We start from the raw sequence: 6000 nt of genomic DNA, 5'->3' as shown, positions 1-6000 counted from the left end.
TTAAGTAGAATCGAGAAAGCATGTATCCTTAGGAGGGATGCCAGCACAGTGTGTCATGGGATGTGTTCGTTGAGAGATTCGAAAGCGTAGATGGTGGAGGGAATTGTATAACGTGATAATAAGGAGTTGGGCTCTTATTCCCTAGGAAGTGGAGTGTCATTTATGATTTTAAGCAACGTGAGTGACATTTTTAGCAGTTGTATAGAATTTGGATTATATGGAAAATAGGCCAGGCAGAGTGACCAATTAAGAGGCTGTTGGTGCCTCCAGTGAGAGAGGAGAGGAGGGCCTGGGCTGTGGACGCTTCGGCATAAGGTTCCAGCAGAAGGACCAGATTCAAGGTGACGATCGTAATGGCTAATAATTATCGATACTGTCACGATCTGCCAGGCACTGTGCTGTGCATATTATATGAGTTGTCTCATTTAATTTTAATATTCACAGCAGCTTTAGGTGCTCTTAGGAACTCAGTTTTATAGAGCTCGTCTGGTTTTTCTCCTGAGTGACTGGCTAGAGGCCATTAAGTAAAGTAGGAATGAGAAAGGAAGAGCTGGTTCATTGGAAGGAGGAGACAGTGTTTGCTTTGGAGAAAGACATTTTTATAGAGAGATTGCCTGGGCTTGGATCCTGCCGCTGACACTTAGTAGCTCTGTTACCTTGATCGGTTGCCCACCCTCACTGTGCTTCAGTTTCCAGCATGTGACAAATAGGGATTTGGTTGTGCTCACGAGACTGTTAGGAGGATTAAACCAGCTCCTTTACTAGGGGCCCGCAGTGAGCCCGGCGTGCAGTGGTCAGTCACGGTCGGTGTTGGCTGCATCACCGTCGTCATCGTTACCCATGTTCTCTAAAAGTCCAGAGGTCTCTTTGGAGCTGGATGAGCTACTGGATGTGAAACTCAGCACGTTCCTTCTGGCGGAGACGTAAAGCCAGGGAAGGCGACGTACCTGCATGGGACTTCAGTTCCTTTTAGTGCAGCCCCGCTTGGAACCACAAGGTCTCAGAATTTCCATTCTCTTAAGGTGCTCAGGATCAAACGCAGGTGAAGCAGCATGGGACAGTGAGGCAGGGTCCCTGCCTGATCACGGTGGCACTCTGTGCCAGACCTCATCACTAACGGGCTCTGACAAACGGCGTTCTGAAAGGCGTCGTTTGGCATTGAGAAGCTTCTGAGAAATTTCATGCAATATTAGAAAGAACGTCGGACAGGAATCCGAGGATCCAGCCGGAAGTCCTGCCTGACTTTTGGGAAATCGCTTAGCCTTAGGGTTTGTATCTATAAAATTTTGAGGAAGGTACTAAGATCGTTTAGTTCTCTGAGTGTTGATTCTAGGGTAGATTCTCATTCTCAAATAACTCATCAAATGCAAACTCCCTGGCAGTTTTCCTGCACAGTCAACAGGTTACTTACGCCAACATCAGTTGAAAAACTTTGCGTATGGCGGTTCCTTCTTATAAGTAGTTGTGCTCCAAAGGTTCATTTGTAAGATGGTTGTTGAGCACGTCTCCAATCTGCCCTTCCCGACCGACAGTATTCTAGCTGTCATACGGGGTGTTTATAGTCACAGGGCTCCCCTCCGCCGTGTGATCCGTAATGGGCCCGCCTGTGGCACCGTGCGACAGCCCCGGGAAGTTGGTTCCAAAATAGCAGGCGATCGGGGGTCTGGGGGAATTGGGGCAAAGCCTGTGGCTGGCAGTTCCGGTTGGAACTCTGAATATGACTTTTAGAAAACTATCATTTTCCCACGGCGGGGGAGGCGGGGGTGTCTGTTACTCAGAATCCCCATAGTTCAAAGCCTCGAGGACCTTTCCGTCACGATACCACATTAGTCTCGAAGGAGCTGGGAACCGCCATCCAAACTTCATAAGGTTGTGTGACATCCTTACCATCTGAGGTTTTTTTAGTGCGGAACTCGAAAAATCAAGTTGAGTAATTGTCAGGAAGGGCCTGAGCTCTAAAGAAATGCTACAATCTAAACAACTGTTAGAATTCTTTTGAAGTTAATTGGTTCAATGACAGTTGAACATCTACCCAAATATGGTGAATTATCAATAATTATCCGATTGTGATTTGTCTCGTGTATGTTTTCAGTTTGTGGAACCATTAACATTATTCTAAAGCGGTTTTATGGATTCTCGGATTCAGTTTTTCAATTTAGAACTTTGTTAAGGTGTCATATCCTCATCCCTATTTTAAACTTCAAGAATTTTCTAAAAACAAAGCCCACTGAAATATATTTTAATTTTTCATATTCAGTGACTATCAAATTTTACTTCAGTTTTCTCAAGAGAATATTTATTATCCACTACAACACACATTGTAAAAATGCTTATATTAATAAAAAATCCATGGAATGTAAATAATATTCTCATGAACTTTTTGTTAAGTCCGTAGTTGGGAGTCATTCTGATGGTTATTGCTTAACGTGTAGTATGACCAGAAGCTTATAAGATAAAGCTTAGATTAACAGATATTTGCTTGCTTAAATAGTGTCTAATTTAATAAGCTGATGTGCCTTAACTATCTTATTTCTTAAAGAGAATTCTGTTAATCTGATCAAGGTCAGTTTAGAGTCTCTCCCCACCGCCCCCCGCACAAGTTTTCTGCATTTCATACATAAAGCTCTGCGTCGTAATTACAAAAGTTTGTAGAGAGAGATTTTAAAATCTTATTTCCAGGTGTACAGATTGCAGTCTGGTGGACTTGAGTAAAGGTTCTGGATAACATTTAGAGATAGTATTTAGTGCAAAGGAAGCTTCTTTGCCCATTGTCTAATTTTTAATTGACCTAATAGAAGAAGAAAGGCTGTGTCTTCTAAATTCGGTTATTTTAGTTACCGCTAATTAGCTCCAAAAATGTCACAAAACTCCCAGACAGCTGTCATGGCAGCTAACCATGGGACCTTGGACCCCTGAGCATCAGTTTTGTCACCTGTAGAATGTGGGGTTGGAGAATACGATGTCTGAAGTGTCTGCCACTGTGCAAATGTGTGATTCTAACTAATTTATCTACATTCCTTTATTCACGTCATTTATGAAGCGGTACATACAATGTAATCGTTTTTTTCTCCTAAAATTTTTTGATTTTTAGTGATGTGTTACAAAGAATACATGAGATCTTTTGGACAGCCGCTAACCAGTCTATAATCAGTATGTATCGGACTCTGGGGAGAAGGGATTTCGCATAGTTAAGAATCCATATCAGCCAACCCTTATTTTCAAGAAGCCGTTTCAGACCGTGGCAGATTCTGATTCACTAGGACTCATTGAGTACTTATAATTCTGTACATTGTTTAATCCTCACGATAAACCTGTTATTTATAGCAGTCTTCTTCTCCTTTTTGGTACATAATACGTTTCTGAAAAATATTCTTTCCCATGGCAGTTTCTCTGATACTATCGTAATTAAGAAATGTAGCAAGTACGTGGATTTGGTGAAAGAATAGGAATTGAGTCCTTCAGATGTTACTATTTGATGAGAAAAAACAAGTCAGTTTTCTAATCGGGCTGTAACCTTTCATTATTACAGCCTTTTTCCTTGTCTTTTTCCTTTTACTCTTTTTCTTTAGCGGTCACAAGGCAGGGAAAGGACGAAAAATACAGGTCCTCACTGCTTTTATTTCCAGCACTTCCATGGAGACCACATCAGCACAAAGCAGAGTAGGACCATTCCCAGTTGTTCTGAGGAGAGGCTGCAGTGACTTCTCTCTTCCTGCAGATGGCACTGTCTACTGCGCCCTGTTCCGCTAGTGCCAAGCATTTCAAATACAACTATAGCATTTACCAGGAATGTTTACTGATGTTACATAATCCCCGAAGATCCACATGGCAACTCTATTGAATAGACGTTTTGTGGAAAAGGAAGCCAGACTTCACACAGCTCCGTATGGCCGGCTAGTGACTGCTGCCTTTGCCTTCACCGCTGTCACGATGTTATTCGACTGTTCAGGACAGATTTCAGAAACTAGCAAAAATAGAATGAGTGAGCAGATTAGTAAATATTCACTGAAATATTTATTGAGTAAGTAATATTGGATGAATTAATGAATGCATTAATGAGTTGGAGGAAAGAAACGAGCGCATGGACGCTCCCTTTCCTGTCACCGTGGCTGCTGGGCTATTTGATAGTTCTCGAGGAGGGAGCTTGGTGCCTAGGGGACACTTCTCGTCTTGTTGCTGAGTGAGATTTTATTTTCAGTGGTAAATGTAATGTCATCGGTAGCACTAATTGAAACACAGAGAGACAAGACATTTTAAAAAAGCCTAACAGTGAAGGAAGTGTACGAATGACTTGAGGTGGGGACAGGGGTCGTAGTTCTGGATGTCACGAGGGTGAACGTGCGAAAAGCCACAAGGTTGAGGGCAACAGCTTAACTGTGTGATCTGCTGAAAAACAGGTTGTGGAATTAATCACAGAACCAGAACAGAGCTGAGATACAAAGTCAGCCGTGTGTGGGAGTCTCACTCAACGAAAGCAGACCCTCTGTTGACTTACCTTATTGACCATTTTATTTCAGAAGGCAAAGGAAACGGTCAGGGGTGCTATAAGCCTCATGCACCCCACTGTGAGGGCTTAATCAGACAGGCGAACGTAGCAGGAATCCTGAGAGCAAAGCCAGCCGCTCATTCAGCACATTCAGCAAAAGATCCAATGCCTTCTGGGTGCTGTCGGCTTAGCAGTAAACGCCACAGACGCAGTCCTGGTCGTCAAGGAGCTTTCGTGTTTAGAGGTGACAAACTAGCCTCATGGTTGCTGAACTGCTGTGACCTTAACTTCCAGTTCACGTCAGACTCCTGCTGCAGCGTCCTCAGCATCGGGAACGGCTCGTTTCAGAAATCTCACACTTCCAATAGCCTTCCTTCCCGCATTTTCTATTCTTCGGTTTCATAGTAATCGATCACCTGCATTTCTCCTTGCGTATGAGCATCTGCCTGGCTTCTTCCTCTTCCCTCCCTGGTCTGTGCCCTGTTTTTGATCACATGGCTTTGTTCTTCCACTTGTGCCCTCGATGCGCTTCTGCTCCTGGGCCTCCACCCACCAAAACTCCGATTTCTAGATCGGGGATGCGATCTGCGTTCTCTACTATTAGATCTACCGGAGAATCTCAAATAGCTGAGACATCGACATCACCAGAATTCATGGTTTTCAGGCTCTGCTCAGCTCTCAAGCTACCAGTAAAGCCTTTTATTTTTCCTTGGGCACTGCTCTCTCCTGCATCTCATTTTGTGTTTCGATACTGAAGTTATTGTCATTCTCTCAGGGACTTGCCTGGAGCGGCTCTTTTAGTTTGTGTCTCTGCCTTTCCTCCTCTTCTGCCTTTGGCTGTTCCACGTTTCCTCAGAGCTGCCTTCTTCGTGAAGCGGCCCTGCCCACTCAAATCAAGCTCAATGCCCCCGATCAGTATATCACACCTTGTGTGCTGGTTCACCTTCGCCACCATAATGTGATCTTCTTGGGGACAGAGACCAGGGTTACTCTTGCATTTGGGGTTCTTAGCGTCTGGCATGAAGTAGGTGTTTAGTAAATGATAGCTAAGTAAAAGAATAATAAACAGGAAGAGGAATGTGGAGCAAAGCTGGAAATCAGAGAATTGGAAATACAGAGTTCCTAAATTTCAAAGAGAAGATGGGCAAGATGCCATGGGCACAGTCTCCCGGAGGGACACTGGGTGTCAGGTAGCCAAGGACAGTCTTTACTGAGCAATCGGAGGTAATGTGAAGGGAAGGCGGAGGTAAAGCGGCCACATGAATCAGATTTCAAAATAACGTGCAAAAGAGGAAAAGAAGGATATGAAACAAATGTATATGTATATAGTTACGTACATTACGTGTGTGTTATACATGTGACATGTAAAAAGGAAATGACCCTAGGCGGATGATGAACTGAGGTTTTAAAAAAGGTTAAGGCTGACCTTTCACATGATATATGTAGAAAGCGAAAACAATAAGCAAATTAATAGATTCTTCTTATTAACAAACTGAACCTATAATCAGGTATAG

This window comes from Pteropus alecto, unplaced genomic scaffold (genome assembly GCF_000325575.1).
Source record: "Pteropus alecto unplaced genomic scaffold, ASM32557v1 scaffold189, whole genome shotgun sequence".
NCBI lineage: Eukaryota > Metazoa > Chordata > Mammalia > Chiroptera > Pteropodidae > Pteropus > Pteropus alecto.
This window is presented reverse-complemented; position numbering follows the sequence as displayed.